Genomic DNA, 21,850 nt, shown 5'->3' with positions numbered 1-21,850 from the left:
TGGGACAACTCTTGGTGGCTCACGGCCCTGGGCACCGCACCAACTCCCTCAGACCACGCATGCAGCCTCGGATTCATCCTGGACCCGCTTCTCACCATGACCAAACAAGTCAACGCCGTCTCGTCTTCCTGCTTCCTCACTCTCTGCATGCTCCGAAAGATCTTCCGCTGGATCCCCGCCGACACCAGAAAAACTGTGACCCACGCCCTCGTCACAAGCCGCTTGGACTACGGAAACACCCTATACACAGGAACCACCGCAAAACTCCACAAACGTCTTCGGCGAATACAAAACGCCTCCGCTCGCCTCATCCTCGACATACCCCGCAACAGCCACATCTCTGCCCACCTGAGACACCTGCACTGGCTACCCGTCAACAAAAGGATCACCTTCAGGCTCCTCACCCACGCACACAAAGCCCTCCACAACAAGGGACCCGAACACCTCAACCGTCGCCTCAGTTTCTACACGCCCATCCGTCAACTTCGCTCCGCCAGCCTTGCACTCGCCGCCGTCCCTCACATCCGCCGCACTACGGCAGGTGGGAAATCCTTCTCCTACCTGGCGGCCAACACATGGAACTCCCTCTCCGCCAACCTCAGGACCACCCAGGCCCACCTCACATTCTGGAGGCAGCTCAAAACCTGGCTCTTCGAGCAGCAGTAACCCCCTCCCCTAGCGCTTTGAGACCCTCACGGGTGAGTAGCGCGCTTTATAAATATTATTGATTGATTGATTGATTGATTAATTTATTTCACTGGGCAGGACACAAAAAATTCACCGTCATATTATTTCAAATTACCTCCTTCAAAAATTAGGAAAATTTTGCTAACTGATACAAAGCTGATTTATTCAGATTCCTTTATTTCTCATCTTACAGTTGAAGATTACGAATACTGGAAGAACACTGTTGATTTACAAAGTGTATTGGGAACACAAGACTGGCAAATACAGGGTAGGAAAGCTTTATGTAGAGCATGCCTGGTTCCTGTGCAAATGATCTTTTTAAATGACACCATTCAACAAACGTCCTGTCTGGGGTTAGAAAAAATAAAAGAAATGAACACGCCCATTATCCCCACACTGGCGAAGTTTAATGATTGGCAATTCTTCCTGAATGTCACAGAGGAAGAGCTAGATGCAAAGGTCCAGACTGGTATTTATAATTCTTCTCTTTCCAGTCCTGGCAGGTGGTTCATTTGGCCAATAGACACCCATGGATGTCAGGCACAGTTTTTGAATTCCTCAGTGGGTTCAAAGATCAGCCAGCCAGACCCTCACTTTATCTCTGGTCAACACACGGGTATAGTTACAACATACAGTGTGGGTAAACTGTGCCAACAATGGGTACAGTCTAACACGTTAGCCACAGTTAAAGAACATCTTAACACTTTTCTGAAGATGTGGACTTGCAGGACTTTCTGCTGGGTCCTAGAAAGCCACGCTCTAAAAGATTTATATATGCTATGTATAACGAGATCTGGAAGCTTTCTCAGATCGAAGCTGCTGCACGCTTGAGGCAAATAGATAGGGAAAACGTAAAAAAAAGGCCTTAGCTGTTGTCGATAACAACATAATTTATTCACTGACAAACATAGGCCTATATTTATACTTTTTAGTGCCGCATTTGCGCCGCTTTTTGATGCAAAAACGGCGCAAACTTACAAAATACAATTGTATTTTGCAAGTTTGCGCCGCTTTTGCGTCAAAAAATTATGCAAATGAGGTGCTAAAAAAGTATAAATATGGGCAATAGTGTCATCTGTGATAGATATCATTCAGACAGACATGTTCCGTTTATATCATAGACAAAGTCAGCTGCGTTCCATCATGCAGTTAGGTTGGAAGTTACAGACATTGAAAAATGGCTGATTTCCATGGAAATATATTAATGGTAGTGAATTGTTCACTGCTTTTAATTTATCCAGGGAACAGCAGACAATGGCTAAAAGGGAAGCAAGTTTCACCATGCTTCATACAGAGAAGTTAGAAAAGTTGCCCTTCACATTTGCAGAGAGTCCTTCAACAGTATGGCTCCTACATAGCATTATTAATCTGCCCATTTCCACTTTTTGTTTTTCAAAATGTTTGAAATATCTTGCAGAGTGCAGGTACGAGCTACTAGGCGATAGCCATATTAAAGAAGAGTGGGAGTTGCCCTTTGATTATAAGTGTCTGAACGGCAAAAAAGAGGTCTTTCTTACCGCAAGTGAATGTGAGACTACTGTTAGTCATTCAATGATTTGCAAGCAGGTGTCCCTTCACGGCCTTTGCAATGTGGGGGTCACGAACTTGGACTATTTTCTGAAGGGTACTCCCATCCCTTTGATTCAACCAGATTTTTGATGTACTTTCAAATGGAAGTTATGTGGTGCTGAGCAACCAAAGCTGTTGCAGTATGCAACCAGGAATTGCCTATGCAATTTCAGCCTCTAAGGTTGTTACGTGTTGTGGACAAGTTTTATTCCCCCCCACATGAGAGATAAAAGTATCAGACATGTGGCCTCACATTGATACTATTAATGTAAATTACGACAAGCTGAGCAGACTAAAGGTGCTACTGTTTCAAAAACAAGTTGCGTTGACTTCAGCTAGAGAGACGTATGCTCTGCAGATAGTGAGATCATCAGCCAACATACAATCCCTATTAAATACCAACTTCCCCAAGCACTTTGGAGAATTGGTATCCTGAATTTTCAACACCTCGAGCACTGCTGGGATTGTCCATTTTTTTAAGGCTGTTGGGTCTGTATTTGTGTCCATCTTCCAGACTGTCTTCGGAGTCATCCCATCGGCCATCCATTCACTCTTTTCAAGTGTGTTTGGTGGCTTTCTTATTATTTTGACATTGATTGGCAGAATACTGCTGTTATTTCTTCTGATTCGCAGTGATTGTGTCTTTTCAGCTATGCAAAGCAATGCAGCTGCTGCCACCAGCTCAACTGTGCCGTGATCGCATGGTTCAGATCTTCGATGCTTCCTTCCTGGTGGAACTGGAGCGTGATTGGTCATTGTCATACCGACCACTCCTATGGTGCGTGCAACCATTCTTTCTCTGCGTATGGTGCCTCTTCAAACATTTGCCCACAGTGTGTCTTGCTGTTACGCCGGTGCTTCCTGTGGACCAAGAACTGCTGATGTCCCCGATTAGGGTTCATTCATGGTCGTGCCCCTTGAGACTAAGGCTGATTCGCAAGGCCTCGTATGAGTCTTCCTTGCTGACTGAGTTGGCTTGTTACACCATGGAGGATGGCACTACTGCAGGTGGACCTGCACAAGAGACTACAATGCACTACTGCTCCGCAGACCCGTCTTCCCATCCTGTGATCAATCTAACATCTGACGATGTGGCCTCTTTCTTGAGGTCCTTTCCATTCAGTGACTCCGGAAATGCTCTTCAAGATCATGACTATTGTAAATAATTTGATGATTGGCTTACTACACCAAATTCAAAGTATACATTTATTGCCCTTACTTTGGCCTGCTGTGCTTGTCATGTTCAACATTATGGGGGTGATTCTGATATTGGCGGGAACCGCCAGAAGACCGTACCGCGGTCGAAAGACCGCGGCGGTCATTCTGGGTTTCCCACTGGGCTGGCGGGCGACCGCCAAAAGGCCGCCCGCCAGCCCAGTGGGAAACAGCCTTCCCACGAGGACGCCGGCTCAGAATTGAGCCGGCGGAGTGGGAAGGCGCGACGGGTGCAGTGGCACCCGTCGCGTATTTCAGTGTCTGCATAGCAGACACAGAAATACTTTGTGGGGCCCTCTTACGGGGGCCCCGCGGCACCCCCTACCGCCATCCTGTTCCTGGCGGGAGAACCGCCAGGAACAGGATGGCGGTAGGGGGTGTCAGAATCCCCATGGCGGCGAAGCGCGCTCCGCCGCCATGGAGGATTCTCAAGGGCAGCGGAAAGTCGGCGGTACACCGCCGACTTTCCGTATCTGGCCGCGGCTGAACCGCCGTGGTCAGAATGCCCAGGGGTGCACCGCCAGCCTGTTGGCGGTGCTACCGCGGTCATTCGCCCTGGCGGTTTTTACCGCCAGGGTTAGAATGACCCCCTATATCCCTTGGTACGTTTTTAGCTATTGATTTTAACACGTTTTAAAGAGGATTTTTTAGCTAGTTTTTATGCTTTTAGCTTTTAGTCCAGATCATTTCAGCGTTTGGATTCATTCACCTTTGGTGGCGTCAAGACATGGCGTCATACTTGTCATGGCAATGGGGAGAGTGTAGTGAATCCTAGTTTGTTCTAATGGTATACAGGAGTTAGCTTAGCCTGTGGCTTGCAAACTCGTGCCTCCGTCACCCAGTGACTTTTACCCTACTGAGCTTGATCTGTTTTAGGGCATTTATTTAATTAAATATTTTAAGATGGCTGCATTGTTTTGAGTTAGGCCCATGTTTTAGTTTGCATTATCAGTGTCACTGCACTAAGGCATCAAGATCAAGCGACAAAGACAAACAAACTGTAGGTGTTCACTTTAGGTACTTTCCCCTCTTCATGCTGTTGAGGGAATTATTTATATTAGTTACAGTCCCAAGCACGCCTTGTTATCTATTGTTTGGGAAGAAACCTACTTCAGGGGTCCAAGTAGATCTGTATAAATACTCCTCAATTTAACAGATAGTCAGAGGGATTCCGACCAAATGCCATCGCTGCTATTGATGCTGCACGTCGCCTTGACGCTGACCCAGTCTTCGTGTTCCTATGGAGTCTGAGCTAGAGACCTCACACCAAGGTAACAAGGGTTGGGGGCTCTTCTCATGGACATGTGTAGGAGGCTGGACTGGCTTGTAGTGAGTACCAAGGGGTACTTGCACCTTGCACCAGGCCCAGTTATCCCTTATTAGTGTATAGGGTGTCTAGCAGCTTAGGCTAATAGATAATGGTAGCTTAGCAGAGCAGCTTAGGCTGAACTAGGAGACGTGTGAAGCTACTACAGTACCACTTAGTGTCATATGCACAATATCATAAGAAAAAACAATACACAGTTATACTAAAAATAAAGGTACTTTATTTTTATGACAATATGCCAAAGTATCTTAGAGTGTACCCTCAGTGAGAGGATAGGAACTATACACAAGATATATATACACAATAGCAAAAATATGCAGTATAGTCTTAGAAAACAGTGCAAACAATGTATAGTTACAATAGGATGCAATGGGGACACATAGGGATAGGGGCAACACAAACCATATACTCCAAAAGTGGAATGCGAACCACGAATGGACCCCAAACCTATGTGACCTTGTAGAGGGTCGCTGGGACTATTAGAAAATAGTGAGAGTTAGAAAATTAGCCCTCCCCAAGACCCTGAAAAGTGAGTGCAAAGTGCACTAAAGTTCCCCTAAGGACAAAGAAGTCGTGTTAGAGGAATAATGCAGGAAAGACACAAACCAACAATGCAACAACTGTGGATTTCCAATCTAGGGTACCTGTGGAACAAGGGGACCAAGTCCAAAAGTCACAAGCAAGTCGGAGATGGGCAGATGCCCAGGAAATGCCAGCTGCGGGTGCAAAGAAGCTTCTACTGGACAGAAGAAGCTGAGGTTTCTGCAGGAACGAAAAGGGCTAGAGACTTCCCCTTTGGTGGACGGATCCTTATCGCCGTGGAGAGTCGTGCAGAAGTGTTTTCCCGCCCAAAGAATGCCAACAAGCCTTGCTAGCTGCAAATCATGCGGTTAGCGTTTTTGGACGCTGCTGTGGCCCTGGAGGGACCAGGAGGTCGCAAATTGGACCAGGAGAGAGAGGGGACGTCGAGCAAGACAAGGAGCCTTCTCAGCAGCAGGTAGCAACCGGAGAAGTGCCAGAAACAGGCACTACGAGGATGCATGAAATGGTGCTCACCCGAAGTCGCACAAAGAAGTCCCACGTCGCCGGAGAACAACTTAGGAGGTCGTGCAATGCAGGCTAGAGTGCCGTGGACCCAGGCTGGACTGTGCACAAAGGATTTCCACCGGAAGTGCACGGAGGCCGGAGTAGCTGCAAAAGTCGCGGTTCCCAGCAATGCAGTCTAGCGAGGTGAGGCAAGGACTTACCTCCACCAAACTTGGACTGAAGAGTCACTGGACTGTGGGGGCCACTTGGACAGAGTTGCTGGATTCGAGGGACCTCGCTCATCGTGCTGAGAGGAGACCCAAGGGACCGGTAATGCAGCTTTTTGGTGCCTGCGGTTGCAGGGGGAAGATTCCGTCGACCCACGGGAGATTTCTTCAGAGCTTCTGGTGCAGAGAGGAGGCAGACTACCCCCACAGCATGCACAAACAGGAAAACAGTCGAGAAGGCGGCAGGATCAGCGTTACAGAGTTGCAGTAGTCGTCTTAGCTACTTTGTTGCAGTTTTGCAGGCTTCCAGCGCGGTCAGCAGTCGATTCCTTATCAGAAGGTGAAGAGAGAGATGCAGAGGAACTCGGCTGAGCTCTTGCATTCGTTATCTAAAGTTTCCCCAGAGACAGAGACCCTAAATAGCCAGAAAAGAGGGTTTGGCTACCTAGGAGAGAGGATAGGCTAGCAACACCTGAAGGAGCCTATCACAAGGAGTCTCTGACGTCACCTGGTGGCACTGGCCACTCAGAGCAGTCCAGTGTGCCAGCAGCACCTCTGTTTCCAAGATGGCAGAGGTCTGGAGCACACTGGAGGAGCTCTGGACACCTCCCAGGGGAGGTGCAGGTCAGGGGAGTGGTCACTCCCCTTTCCTTTGTCCAGTTTCGCGCCAGAGCAGGGCTAAGGGGTCCCCTGAATCGGTGTAGACTGGCTTATGCAGAATTGGGCACATCTGTGCCCAAGAAAGCATTTCCGGAGGCTGGGGGAGGCTACTCCTCCCCTGCCTTCACACCATTTTCCAAAGGGAGAGGGTGTCACACCCTCTCTCAGAGGAAGTTCTTTGTTCTGCCATCCTGGGCCAGGCCTGGCTGGACCCCAGGAGGGCAAATGCCTGTCTGAGGGGTTGGCAGCAGCAGCAGCTGCAGTGAAACCCCAGGAAGGGCAGTTTGGCAGTACCAGGGTCTGTGCTACAGACCACTGGGATCATGGGATTGTGCCAACTATGCCAGGATGGCATAGAGGGGGCAATTCCATGATCATAGACATGTTACATGGCCATATTCGGAGTTACCATTGTGAAGCTACATATAGGTAGTGACCTATATGTAGTGCACGCGTGTAATGGTGTCCCCGCACTCACAAAGTTCAGGGAATTGGCTCTGAACAATGTGGGGGCACCTTGGCTAGTGCCAGGGTGCCCTCACACTAAGTAACTTTGCACCTAACCTTTACCAGGTAAAGGTTAGACATATAGGTGACTTATAAGTTACTTAAGTGCAGTGTAAAATGGCTGTGAAATAACGTGGACGTTATTTCACTCAGGCTGCAGTGGCAGGTAAGAATTGTCAGAGCTCCCTATGGGTGGCAAAAGAAATGCTGCAGCCCATAGGGATCTCCTGGAACCCCAATACCCTGGGTACCTCAGTACCATATACTAGGGAATTATAAGGGTGTTCCAGTAAGCCAATGTAAATTGGTAAAATTGGTCACTAGCCTGTTAGTGACAATTTAGAAAGAAATGAGAGAGCATAACCACTGAGGTTCTGATTAGCAGAGCCTCAGTGAGACAGTTAGGCACTACACAGGGAACACACACATATAGGCCACAAACTTATGAGCACTGGGGTCCTGACTAGCAGGGTCCCAGTGACACATAACAAACATACTGAAAACATAGGGTTTTCACTATGAGCACTGGGCCCTGGCTAGCAGGATCCCAGTGAGACAGTGAAAACACCCTGGCATACACTCACAAACAGGCCAAAAGTGGGGGTAACAAGGCTAGAAAGAGGCTACTTTCTCACAACATGGCATTGGCAGATTAGGTTTAACATATCTAGCTCTCTTTTAGGTTAGAGGTTAGGCCTATCATGCTAGGGTATTAGGACATATCACAGACTTAATGTAGTTTCATGATATTGCAAGATGGTAGGGGTCTTTGTATTTATGACTCTTGTCTTTACCGTTCTATTTCTTGCACTGTTCATTATCCTAATCATTGCAGCCCATGCAACTTATCTCAGATTGCAGTTTGACTAAAATAAAAAACGTTATTGCATCTTCTTCATTACCTGTGTGTGATTGAGACATGTTGTTAATGTGAGAAAGGGGTAATCTCCGTTTAACCACGACGCTCCCTGGGATGTCATACTCGAGTCCATGTGTAAAGGCTGCCACAAATCACCTTTTACTGTTTTGGGTTTTTGGTGAGGTACTGCTTGTGAGCCGGAAGGATTGGGATGACAGTTGCAATTTGTTGTAGGACTGGCATAGTCACCTACAAACATAAGCACTGCTATCCTTAAACCAGCAGTCTTGTCCAGAGCAAGAGTCCAACTACGACATCATCTGCAATATGGCTGAGACCCTTTCTCTAAAAAATTTCCAGGTTCCCTTCTCAATTAAGTGTCCCAAATATTTCGCTTCTTTCTGACAGTACTGTAACTTTACTGGGGGCACTTCATGTCCATTTTTCCCAAGTGATTCAACAAAGCAACACTATCATACTTGCATGCTTCTCTTGTCTTTGACGCAACCAACAAATCATCAATGTACTGGACTAACGTTGATTGGAAATGCATTTCCAAAGACTCCAGGTTCTTGTTCAGGATCTGGTTGAAAATGGACGGTGACTCTGAAAACCCTTGAGGAATTCTGCACCAACAGTAGACTTGATCCAAAAAGTTAAAACAGAAAAGAAATTGGCTATCCTCATTAAGAGGTACCAAAAAGAATGCTTGCAACAGGTCTACTACTGTGAACCATTCTGCATCGCATGGGATATGAAACAATATCACTGCTGGATTTGGAACCATGGGACAGCACTTAGTCACAATATCATTTACTTTCCTCAAATCCTGAACAATTTGAAATTTCCCACATGGCTTTCGCAATCCCATTATAGGTGAGTTACATGGGCTGCTCAACACTTCTTTTAAAACACCTTGATTTACAAATTCTGCAATTACGGGTGCAATCCCTTCAATCTTGTTCTGTGTCATATGGTATTGAGGAATCCGGGAAAAAAATCACATTTAGCTTGATTGGGACCTTCACTGGCTCTACTCCTTTCATTAGACCAATGTCTTTTCCTCTAAAATCCCACACTTTCATTTGAACAGTTCCCTGTAAGTCAGAAGAAAAATCACACACTGTAAAAACAGAAAGAAACTGATCAAAGGGTATTCCTCATTCACTGTGTCACAATCTATTTTGGCAGGTAAGTCATCTTCATCATCACTGTTTGTCTGAATAGCAATTCCATCATTTGAGCAAGTAATTGAACATCTTGTTTTGCACAGCAAGTCCAATTTTAACCTGAACCGGTTCTGTAATTGGGTTTGTCAGGTACTGATTTGCAACTCCTACACTCTGTAATTTTTTACCCAAAAGGGGCATGTTTGGAACTTCTTCAGTTCTCACTGTAGGGCGTTTAGTTCCTGTGTCAACTAAAATTGAGACTTTGTGACCCATCACTTTTTCCTTCAAGTATTTACCTTTCTGATCTACTTCTAATGAAGCTGCTAACACGCATTCCTCCTCATCTGAACTTTTGCTCATCCAGTCATCATTCACTTCATCCTCACTGTGTAATGGGTATTGGTGTATTGTGTTACTACTCTAATTAAACCTTTGACCAGCTGAGGATGCATCAAATGCTGCTGCTCCATTGGGGCTTGAGGTATTTGAATTTGCTGCCTAGGTACCATTTGAACTTGAGGTTGCGTTTCCTGCGACTAGGGCATCTGCAAACGTGGCATTTACAGCTGTTGCATAGGTTGAAAACCTTGCACTTGATTAATATTACTTTGGAAATTGGGAATCTGACCTCTCACTCTCAGTCCTTGCATATTTGTGAAATAATTGATTTTGTTTGTCTGCTGAACAACACCTTCCTGTACTAACATCAGGCACTCCCGTTTCCAATGTCAGAGGCCGCCGCAAGCGTGATATGATAACATTCTTTTCATTCCTTGCACATCATTCTGAATAACCACAGTACTCAAATCAGGACCACGGTTCACATTTCTAGTTCCACCACAACCTCTACCTTTCGTCTGGTTTTGCAACCACACGTTTCCCTGCTGCTGCTGTGGAAAACTTTCCTGCATTCCTGATTGTGCCGCTTTAACCTGCATCACCATTGCCTTTTCTTTCAACTTTCTCTGTTTCAACTCAATCTCATTACTACAGTACTTTGCATACTGCAATACTTCGTCAATCGGCTTCACTTGCCAACAAATCAAATGACTCTTAATCATCTGGCTAATTTCGGGGTCTCAATCCTTCAACAAATCTGAACACAAAATGAATCATGTCTTTCGGCTCAATTGTTTCTGTGTCACTGTAATGTTTGAATGCCTGCAACAATCTCCCATAGTAGGCATGTATTGACTCCTTCCCTTCCTGAGCTGTCCTGTCTATTCTTTGCCAATCAATATTCTTGGGTGAAATTCTCGTTTTCAAAAATTAAATCACCTTATAGTAATATTTCATTATGCCAGGAGATGGTGCACCTTTTTCTGGATCTCTCTGAGGTTCTCTTGTCGGCTAATCTACACTATTTCTAACAGGGTGTCAAATCCTCCCGCAGGCATTTTGCGTGTTTCACAAACCTATCTGTTTGCTGGTACCATTCCACTGGCTTTTCTCTCAACCTGGGATAATCATTTGTAAAGGACAAAATGTCACTTAAGCCCCAAGGGACATGCACGAAATTCCCTCTGAGAATCTCTCTCATTAGTAAGATTTTCACTGGATCCTCAACCTGCTGCACATTCACAGTAAGATTCGCAGAATTCCTTTTCTTCTTGTCTCTTTTCTTCACCCATCTGCCTTCCCACGTATCTAATGCTCCTTATGTTTGGATATTCTGTATTAATTCCCTAATGTGAACTTTCATTCCCAGGACTCTCATGTTCCCAAAGTCATTTGTGTCAAATTCTAATCTGTAAATCCTCTTTAAATGTTTGTTTTTCTCAATTTCTATGTCATACTTTCCTGCCAGATCTGCTAATTTCTGATGTACTATTCCTGCTTTGTTGATAATCAGTTTGCACAAATAACGTAACTCGTCTTCCTGGAATGAGTCAGTACTATCCAACCCTATCGTTCCCTCAATGAGGTCTTCTGTCTTTAGTCTAAGCCTGGTTAAATTCAGTGCAATTCCTCCACTAGAATCTCCTTGGGTGCTACTCAACTTCTTCAACCATTCAGGTAACTGCTGAGATGTCAAACCTTGTAATGAAATGTTGTTATTACTTGCACCAGGCACTTGCTGTAACGTTAGGCTCGGAGACTCTGCTGTTACCCTCCTTGGACTGGAACCTATATCGAATCTCCCCTGATTATTTGGAGGAGTCCTATAGGAACTCAAATCAATTAACGGACCTGTTGTCAACATCAGGGCAGTGCGCGCTCTACGGGTGACTAAAATGCAAAAACACAGTCTTTATGCAAACCATAATTCATGCATTGTGTATCTATGCAGTTTGTTAACCTTTTGCATTGCAGAGTTTTACCTTGAAACCACTATTAATGATGTTTGCAAATAATGTTCATTTGCAAAGTATTGCTGCAGGCTTACAGAGTGTATCAGGGTGTGGTCCCTTTTTAGGACTTACTAGAAGCTTTCCCTGCAGCATGACTGGGTGTGGTTTGTGGGCTGGGCCAGACTCTATATAAGGGAGCCAGCCCAGCTCCACGTGCTCACTATTCAGAGGTCCCGGTGCAGAACAGCAACAACTTCCTGAGCTCCTGTTCCGGAGGCCTACTTTGATCTTCCAGGCCTTGCCCTTCATTGTATTGGTGATCCTTGAACAGGGCGATAAGACGGAGGTCGGGCTGGGCCCCCGACCCCGTTTTCAAAGGCATTCGAGTTTTTGGGCCTAGCTTTCATGTTGAAAGATTTTCCTTGTACGTGTGACTGTGCTTGTGGTTTTCTGGCATTTACATGTTGGTATTCGAATCGGCAAGACGCGCGGTTCATTTTTGGCATTTGACTTTTGAGATTCGGGTTGGCAACAGTGTGCGTGACCATTTCTTGACATTTGCATATTGGCATTCGAATCAGCAAGACGCGCGATTCATTCCTTGCATTTAACTCTTGATACTCATTGTGCGCGATCATTTCTTGGCATTTGCATGGTGACATTCGAATCAGCAAGACACGTGATTCATTCCATGCATTTAACTCTTGATATTTAGTGTGCGCTACCATTTCTTGGCATTTGCATGGTGGCATTCGAATCAGCAAGACGCGCGATTCATTCCTTGCATTTAACTCTTGATACTCATTGTGCGTGATAATTTCTTGGCATTTGCATGGTGACATTCGAATCGGCAAGACGCACAATTCATTCCTTGCATTTAACTCTTGATATTCAGTGTGCACTACCATTTCTTGGCATTTGCATGGTGGCATTCGAATAGGCAAGACGCACAATTCATTCCTTGCATTTACTTCTTGATACTCATTGTGTGCTACCATTTCTTGGCATTTGCATGGTGGCATTCGAATCAGCAAGACGCGCGATTTATTCCTTGCATTTAACTCTTGATACTCATTGTGCGCGATCATTTCTTGGCATTTGCATGGTGACATTCGAATCGGCAAGACGCGTGATTCATTCCTTGTATTTAACTCTTGATATTCAGTGTGCGCTACCATTTCTTGGCATTTGCATGGTGACATTCGAATCCGCAAGATGCGCGATTCATTCCTTGCATTTAATTCTTGATACTCATTGTGCGCGATCATTTCTTGGCATTTCCATGGTGACATTCGAATCGGCAAGACGCACGATTCATTTCTTGCATTTAACTCTTGATATTTAGTTTGCGCTACCATTTCTTGGCATTGGCATGGTGGCATTCGAATAGGCAAGACGCGCAATTCATTCCTTGCATTTACTTCTTGATACTCATTGTGCGCTACCATTTCTTGGCATTTGCATGGTGGCATTCGAATCAGCAAGACGCGCGATTCATTCCTTGCATTTAACTCTTGATACTCATTGTACGCGATAATTTCTTGGCATTTGCATGGTGACATTCGAATCGGCAAGACGCGCGATTCATTCCTTGCATTTAACTCTTGATATTCAGTGTGCGCTACCATTTCTTGGCATTTGCATGGTGACATTCGAATCCGCAAGATGCGCGATTCATTCTCACATTTAAACCTTGATGTTCAGATCGCTTAGAGAGTGCGCGATCATTTTATGGCATTTGCATATACTTGTTCGAATCGGCAAGACGCGCAATTCATTCCCGCATTTAAACCTTGATGTGCAGATCGCTTACAGAGTGCGTGATCATTTCATGGCATTTGCATATACTTGTCGGCAGTGTGCGCGATTCATTTCCCGCATTTAAACCTAGGTGTTCAGATCACGTACAGTGAGCGCGATCATTTCATGGCAACCAAAACTTTGATGTGTAGTGTTTCCTGAAGTGCACACAATTATCCAGGGCCCTTGAATTTTCTGCAAAGGTGTTAAATTCAAGATGTTACATTCTATGTGCATGTTAAGTCCTTAGTACAATTCCTATTGTTTTCCAGGGAATGTTTAGATTACCTTTTGTCCTAATGTAAAGAGGCAATGTTTGTTCTGGAAACATTATTCTAGAAGGTTCTTATATTCCTAGACAGTATGTAATAACTCATGAAAAGTCCATATGATACATTGCATTAACCATTCTTGATTCCTTTCCAGGTACCTAGATTTCTTGAGGCCTAGTTAGAATATAGTTCTAGGCCATTCATGTTTCTTCAGTCTAAGGCCCTCATTCCGACCCTGGCGGTCAAAGACCGCCAGGGCCGCGGGCAACGGAAGCACCGCCAACAGGCTGGCGGTGCTTCAGTGTCCATTCCGACCACGGCTGTAAAGCCACGGTCGGAAAACCGGGTCCGGCGGTTTCCCGCCGGATTAGCCCCGGCTGGGCGAATCCTCCATGGTGGCGCTGCAAGCAGCGCCGCCATGGGGATTCCGACCCCCTTCCCGCCAGCCTGTTTCTGGCGGTTTTCACCGCCAGAAACAGGATGGCAGGAACGGGTGTCCTGGGGCCCCCTAACAGGGCCCCAGTATGCTTTTCACTGTCTGCTTAGCAGACAGTGAAAAGCGCGACGGGTGCAACTGCACCCGTCGCACACCTGCAACACCGCCGGCTCCATTCGGAGCCGGCTTCTGTGTTGCAGGCCCTTTCCCGCTGGGCCGGTGGGTGCTCCCTTGGCGGGCGCCAGCCGGCCCAGCGGGAAAGTCAGAATGGCCCCCGCGGTCTTTTGACCGCAGAGCGGCCAATTGGCGGATCCCGCTTGGCGGGCGGCAACCGCCGCCCGCCAAACTTGGAATGAGGGCCTAAGTGTTATTTCATGTCCTGAGTATCATTGAACTCTAGATTCAACAGAGTGTTACTTCATGTTCCGAGTATCACTGAACTCTAGATTCAACAGAGTGTTATTTCATGTCCCGAGTATCATTGAACTCTAGATTCAACAGAGTGTTACTTCATGTTCCGAGTATCACTGAACTCTAGATTCAACAGAGTGTTATTTCATGTCCCGAGTATCATTGAACTCTAGATTCAACAGAGTGTTATTTCATGTTCCGAGTATCACTGAACTCTAGATTCAACAGAGTGTTATTTCATGTTCCGAATATCATTGAACCCTAGATTCAACAGTGTGTTATTTCATGTTCTGAGTATCAATGAACCCTAGATTTCAACAGAGAGTTTTTATGAACCTCAATGTGATTATATCTTGATATTGTGTTGTTTAACCTTTGCTTCCTACAGGTCTCCTTCACAGCTGTTCCCTTCCTAATCCCCTTTCCCCCACTTGGACTCTCTTAGACTCTGTGATACTTCTATCAGAGTTTTGGAGCTGTCTTATGGTGGACATGTTGGAAACGTGCGCAGACCCCAAGGATCTGGTCTCCCTGACACCTGTTTCATCAAAAGTGTGTCTCATTGGAGTCATCATTCTTGAGATTTCAATTAATCTCTCCCTCCCTGCCCTTGGAGTCAGGATTTTCTGTTCACTGTTCTTATTATTTCCTTGAGCAAACAACGGTATGACCAGACCTATGGTAACCAGTATGGACACTGCATCTGGACTTGATTTGGCATTTGGATCTCTTGGGTACCTTATTCCTCTATTCTGACTTGTCACTGCAGACATTTCTGTCTGTGATCCTGTTATGGGGATGTATCTCGGGATCGTCTGTGTCTGTATTGGGGACACTAAATTTGGTGTAGACTCCATCTGGATCAGCGTCAGCTTCTGATCAACTTGTCTCATGTGGGCAGCCTGTCCTGTCGGCACTACTAAGTTTGTTGCAGTATCTATAATAGGTACATCTCATCTGGATAAATTCTGGGCATGTCAATCTGCGGCATAGGCTTTGAATCACAGAAATAGCTAGAGCATTATGACTAACCTGTATCTAGCTCCGTGGAGATTCAATTGTTATTGGAGCTGTAGGGTCTACATTAGTACTTGAACCTCTCTCATGTGCTGCATATGGTGGGGGATGATTTATCAGTAACTGAAAAATAAACTCATTATTCTCATGATTCTTCATTGTGTGTTAAAGGCTTCCTAGACACTGCAGATTTTTGCTCTCTGTCATCTGAAGGATAGGAATCCCTCTTCCTAGTACTGTTTTTAGCGTCGTTCCCAATCTCTTGGGTAATTACCGGAAACAACTTAATTCCCTGTAAAGTCCCAGTTCTCCAAAATTGTGGCTCACTATCCCATCGTGCCTCAGCTAAAGTTTTCTTGGCTTTTCTCATTCTTCTCACAAATTTCAGTTGCTATTGCTGTCTAGCCACTAGTTTCCAAATATCTAATGCTTCAAACTGTGCAGATCTCTGAGGAGGTTTCAAATCACACAGTACTCTCCTCAAAATATCTAAAATCCTCAAATTAATTGTTCCATGGGCAGGGAATGCTAAGACCCCATCTCTCTCTGTTGCTTTGCACCATTGTTTCAGCCAAAGACATGGCACAGCACCTTGTGGCGCAGCACCTTGATCTTTAAATACAATATAGGCGGGTGTACCTTCTGGCGGGGTAATTTATCCTATTCTAGTTGGAATTAATGTATCTCCCCTTAGGGCACTCTTTAAAGCTTTGAAAGATTTCATTTCTGTAGTTTAGGCTACTTTCAATCGAATCAGGAAGTGAATTTCATTCCCAAATCCTTTTCACCTACCTTCTCAACCAATTACACTTCACGGTTGTCCACCAATCCGTTCGCAGCTTTTCACACTAACCAACCTATCCCAGCATGGCTCCATTGACGACACACTCACATGCACGGCAGCTGACAAAGCCTTTCGGCTTACCCTCCTATACTCAGATCCGTGCAAACTAAATGCAAATATTGCGAGCATTAAATCAAATCAACACCCAACTTGTCTATTTATTACGGGTAGGTAACACAATCGCTCCAGAAACCTTACTAATTTTTTACATTGGCATTTCGCTCTGACAGACACTCCTTCTATCTCAGTTTCCCTGACTAGCAAGCAAAATTCAACTATCAAATTTTACTCTCAACTGATCATTGGATCCTCCTGGTACACAGAGGACTCATCAAATCTCAGTTGAAAAACTATCACTCACTTTAATATGCACTCTCAAGTTTGCCAACCACACCCCATTGACCTATTAAACAGACAAATTACAACATAAACCAACTGTCTCATACACGTATTCAATACTCTGGAGTCTTAGACCACATAGGGTCCGTATATCAACAACCACGTGGACAATTTTTGAGCACAAAGCGCCACACACATGTGAAGTTGGACAACTTCCCTACTCTCACACTTTGGAGTACGCAAACTCCCTAAACAACTTCATCTGGACTACCCAAACTCCCTAAACACTCCCAAACATCACCATTCACCTGCGATTTTCTTAAGCTGTGCAAGCGCAGAACCTATTTCATTCAAACAACCATTGGGAAAATCCAAGGTTTTGGGAAAGTCATGGTAGGTTCTTAGGGAGACATTGGTGGTCATTACAACCCTGGCGGACGGTGTTAAAGCTGCGGAAATACTGCAAACAGGCCGGCGGACAAAAAAAGGGAATTATGACCCTGGCGGAAACCGCCAACAAAGACAGCCACTTTAACACACGGCGGTACAGACAAGCAGCGTGGCGGTCACCGCCAACAGACAGGCGGAAGACAATGTACCGCCCACAGTATTACAACCCGCCAATCCGCCACCTTTTCCGGGGCGGATTCACCGTGGATAAAAACACAGCGGAAACAGCTTTTGCTATGGGAAGATGCTCACCTCAACACATCCCACGAGGAACAAGGACTCCATGGAGCCGGAACTCCAAATACACCCTGCCCTTGTGTTTCTGCTCCTCTACGACCAACAGCTACGTAGGCGCCGAAGACAACGGTGAGTACTGCACCTACGACACGGGGAGAGGGGAGGCAAAAGTAAGGGGGACACCAACCAAACACCCCCACCCCCACCCTCGCATATGACAACATACACACCAATGCATTCACAAAAATCACTGTAACAACCCACAATCCCCCCGGAAGAATGAAAAGACAATGCGAAATTCGGTCAAACATTGTAATGTGGCAATATACATGTCATACAAAAATATACAGATACATATATGAAAATCAGTCATAATTATATACAATACGAGATGTAGTGCAGATATGTTCATAACAATGTCCGTGCACCAACAGTCCAAAAATGCATGGGCGAGGCCCACAAAGGATACCTGACCACAATCGGAGAGAACACTGCCGGGGCATCAGATATAAATACTACAGGCACCTCAGGGGGAAGGGAAGGGGGGGGGCACCTCAGCCGGATGACTGCAAAGACAGATCCACGACGGGGCTCCATGCCCATTGATGTATCCTGGGGAGTGCAAAGCCACAGTCTCTCAAGTCGCACAAGTGGGTGGCTTGCCCACTGTGCCATCCTGGGGAGTGCAAAGCCAGTCTCACAAATCTCTACAGTGGGTGGCTTGCCCACTGTGCCATCCTGGGGAGTGCAAAGCCACAGTCTCTCAAGTTGCACAAGTGGGTGGGTTGCCCACTGTGCCATCCTGGGGAGTGCAAAGCCACAGTCTCTCAAGTCTCTACAGTGGGTGGTTTGCCCACTGTGCCATCCTGGGGAGTGCAAAGCCACAGTCCCTCAAGTCGCACAAGTGGGTGGCTTGCCCACTGTGCCATCCTGGAGACTGCAAAGCCACAGTCTCTCAAGTAGATGCAGGTCTCTACTGGTACTGGGGGGGCTGGTGCCCAGACTGATATGAGTCTCCCCGTGAAAGTTCCTGTCCTGTCACTGTCCCAGCTGCACATGGGATAAGGATGCCTGATGTGGCGGTCCATTCATTCCTACCCGGTGCTTGCCCTGTTCAGCGGTGCTTTGCCATGGCGGTCTTTGCTCTGTTCAGCGGTGCTTTGCCATGGTGGTCTTTGCCCTGTTCAGCGGTGCTTTGCCATGGCGGTCTTTGCCCTGTTCAGCGGTGCTTTGACATGGCGGTCTTTGCCCTGTTCAGCGGTGCCTTGCCATGGCGGTCTTTGCCCTGTTCAGCGGTGCTTTGCCATGGCGGTCTTTGCCCTGTTCAGCGGTGCTTTGACATGGCGGTCTTTGCCCTGTTCAGCGGTGCTTTGCCATGGCGGTCTTTGCCCTGTTCAGCAGTGCTTTGCCATGGCGGTCTTGGCCCTGTTCAGCGGTGCTTTGCCATGGCGGTCTTTGCCCTGTTCAGCAGTGCTTTGCCATGGCGGTCTTTGCCCTGTTCAGCGGTGCTTTGCCATGGCGGTCTTTGCCCTGTTCAGCGGTGCTTTGCCATGGCGGTTCTGGACTGTTCAGCGGTGCTTTGCCTTGGCGGTCCCTGGACTGTTCATCGGTGCTTTGCCATGGCGGTCTTTGCCCTGTTCAGCGGTGCTTTGACATGGTGGTCTTTGCCCTGTTCAGCGGTGCTTTGCCATGGCGGTTCTGGACTGTTCAGTGGTGCTTTGCCATGGCGGTCCCTGGACTGGGCATTGGTGTGTGGCATGCCGTTCTCTACACTGGGCATTGGTGTATGGCATGACGTTCTCTACACTGGGCATTGGTGTGTGGCATGACGTTCCCTCATTGCCCAGCGGGGCTGTGGCAGCCGGCGCCCTCCAGGGCACTGACTCCGGCGGTGGTCTCTGGACCAGTGACGATACTTGGGCCTTCCTGGGCTGTGACTCCGGCGGTGGTCTCCTGACCAGTGACGATACTTGTGCCCTCCTGGACTGTGACTCCGGCGGTGGTCTCTGGTCCAGTGACGACGGTGCTGGCGGTTGTGTGTCGACCGCCGGAAATGATGGCGCACTTCCCCGCCGTGACACTCACAACAGGCTGGGCAGACTTCCTCTGGCCCTTCCCCACCTTTGGTGGAGTCACAGCTGACTCTCCAATCCCCTAGGAACCTATGTCAGTTGTTTTCCTACCAGGAGTCTTAACACGGTCCTGTCGTCCACTCTCCAATTTTAGAGCCTTTACAGGGGGTGGGCTGCCAGTGCCTTGGCTCCGAGTCATACTGCCTGCCCTGGTGGCCGGTGCACTCCACAAACCTTGAACAGGCACCACTGATATTGGAGGCTTTTTGGCTGAGGCGCTACGACGGGACTGATGAATTGGAGAGGGGGGGACAAAAAGGTCAACTTTACAGAGGGACAGTTTCTGACGAACACTGGGATGGGTAGTTGGAGGGGGCCTGGGAGTGGAGGAAGAGGAGGTGGTTGTCGGAGGTGTCACTTTAGCTGTTTTGGGTGCAGGTGCAGGTACTGGAGGCTGTCGTGAGGTGGATGGATGTTGGGTGAGTGATTGCCGGCGTTTGTGTACTTTGGGAGGGGGCGTCACAGACACACTGGGAGAGGACACAGGGGACATGTAAATGGTAGTGAGGGTGGTGAGTGCAGGTGAGCGGGGTGTGGTGCTGGGTGTTCTGGTGCGAGTCCAACTGCCTGTAGATGTAGTGCATGCAGGTGTGTGTGTAGACGAGACTGGGAGGGCGGAGGGAGAAGAGGAGGAGGGGGACACAGTGGAGGCTGTGGATGTTGCTGTGTCTGTACGTGGGTGAGGCTTGCGTGAGTGCCTGTGGTGTGTGTGGTGCCTATGTTTGATTGAGCTACTTGTGTGTGTTGACTTGTGTGCATGCTGGTCTGTAGGTGTGCTTGGGATGGGCTGGGGTACAGGAGATTGGGCCTGGGTGGAGGAAGTTGGAGGGGGGAGGCTAGACACAGGGACAATGGCTGCCATCAGTGCTGAGGCCAGAGATTGCAGGGTTCGCTAAAGGACAGCCTGACCAGAATGAATGCCCTCCAGGAATGCATTACCGTGTTGCAACTCTCGTTCTACACCCTATATGGCCTTCGCAATGGTAGACTGCCCAACAGTGAGTGACCTGAGGAGGTCAATGGCCTCCTCACTGAGGGCAGCAGGGGTGACTGGGGCAGGGCCTGAGGTGCCTGGGGCGAAGGTGATGCCCACCCTCCTGGGTGAGCGGGCACGGGGCGAACGCTGAGGGGCTGCTGGGAGGGCGGGGCTGGTAGGGGAGGTGGCAGCTGTACCTGTAGAGGTGGGGGGCACAGATGGTGCCGCCACCACAAGGGAGCCCCCATCGGCGAACGAGTCCGTGTCGCTGCTTGGTGATCCGGTGGCCGACGTGAAGCTCCCCTCGCCCTCCGTCCCACTGGTGCATTCAGAGTCCGTGGTGTGGCCCTCCATGGCCATGTGGGATGCAGCTCCCTGGTGCTCTGGTGCCACTGTACCTCCGCCTGTTGATGCTGATGTACAAAAGGACAGGGAGAGCAGAAAAAGGTGTAGAGACAGAATAAAGAGAGTTTTAGTGCATGGATTACCGCTACCGTTGGCGGACAAGACAGACGCAGCAGCCCCCTGCATTATGCCGTGCTCCTGCCCTCTGCACATGCAATTTCTGGGATATGGCCTACATGGCAATGGTGGACATCTGCGCACATGGATGCCACAGGGACAACTGTACCTCGACTTGGCACTCTGCTGAGGTGGGGTAGAGTGCCACATGGCCTACATTACGGAGGGGCCTTGCCTACCTAACTCGCCCTGGCCTAGGGACACCCACAGCCCACCTCCCCCACTCAGACACCTCCACTGCACGCAAAGTCAGCAGAATGAGGTTGTACTCACCCCCTTGTGTCTGCTGTGATGCCCTCAAGCGCCCATCCAACTCCGGGTAGGCCACCGCCAGGATCCGGAACATCAGGGGGGTCATGGTGCGACGGGCACCCCTCCCACGTTGGGAGGCCATCCCGAACTGAGCCTCCGCCGTCTTCTTGCTGCAGCGGCGAATGTCCTCCCATTTCTTACGGCAGTGGGTGCCCCGTCTCTGGTGGGCCCCCAGGGTCCAGACCTCCTTGGCGATGGCACGCCAAATGTCCCTCTTCTGGTGGGCACTGACCTACATGACATGCACAAGGGAAGAGGAACAGTCATTACCAACTGCACCGTCATTGTGAGTGGCCCCCTCCCTACTCTGGCCATGTGGCCCATTCATTCACATGAATTGTTGTACTATGAACTCTGCCCCCTTCCCTCTTCCAACCAGCCCTCTTTACCCAGGCATAGCCCATACAAAGTGCTCCCTGTGTACTAACCTGTTGGTCTGGAGGACCGTAGAGTAGCGTGTACTGGGGGAGGACCCCGTCTACCAGTTTCTCCAACTCCTGTGCAGTGAAGGCAGGGGCCCTTTCCCCAGACGCAGCAGCCATCGTCGCTTCGAGACTGAGGT

Source organism: Pleurodeles waltl, chromosome 8, assembly GCF_031143425.1.
Source record: "Pleurodeles waltl isolate 20211129_DDA chromosome 8, aPleWal1.hap1.20221129, whole genome shotgun sequence".
Taxonomy (NCBI): Eukaryota; Metazoa; Chordata; class Amphibia; order Caudata; family Salamandridae; genus Pleurodeles; species Pleurodeles waltl.
This window is presented reverse-complemented; position numbering follows the sequence as displayed.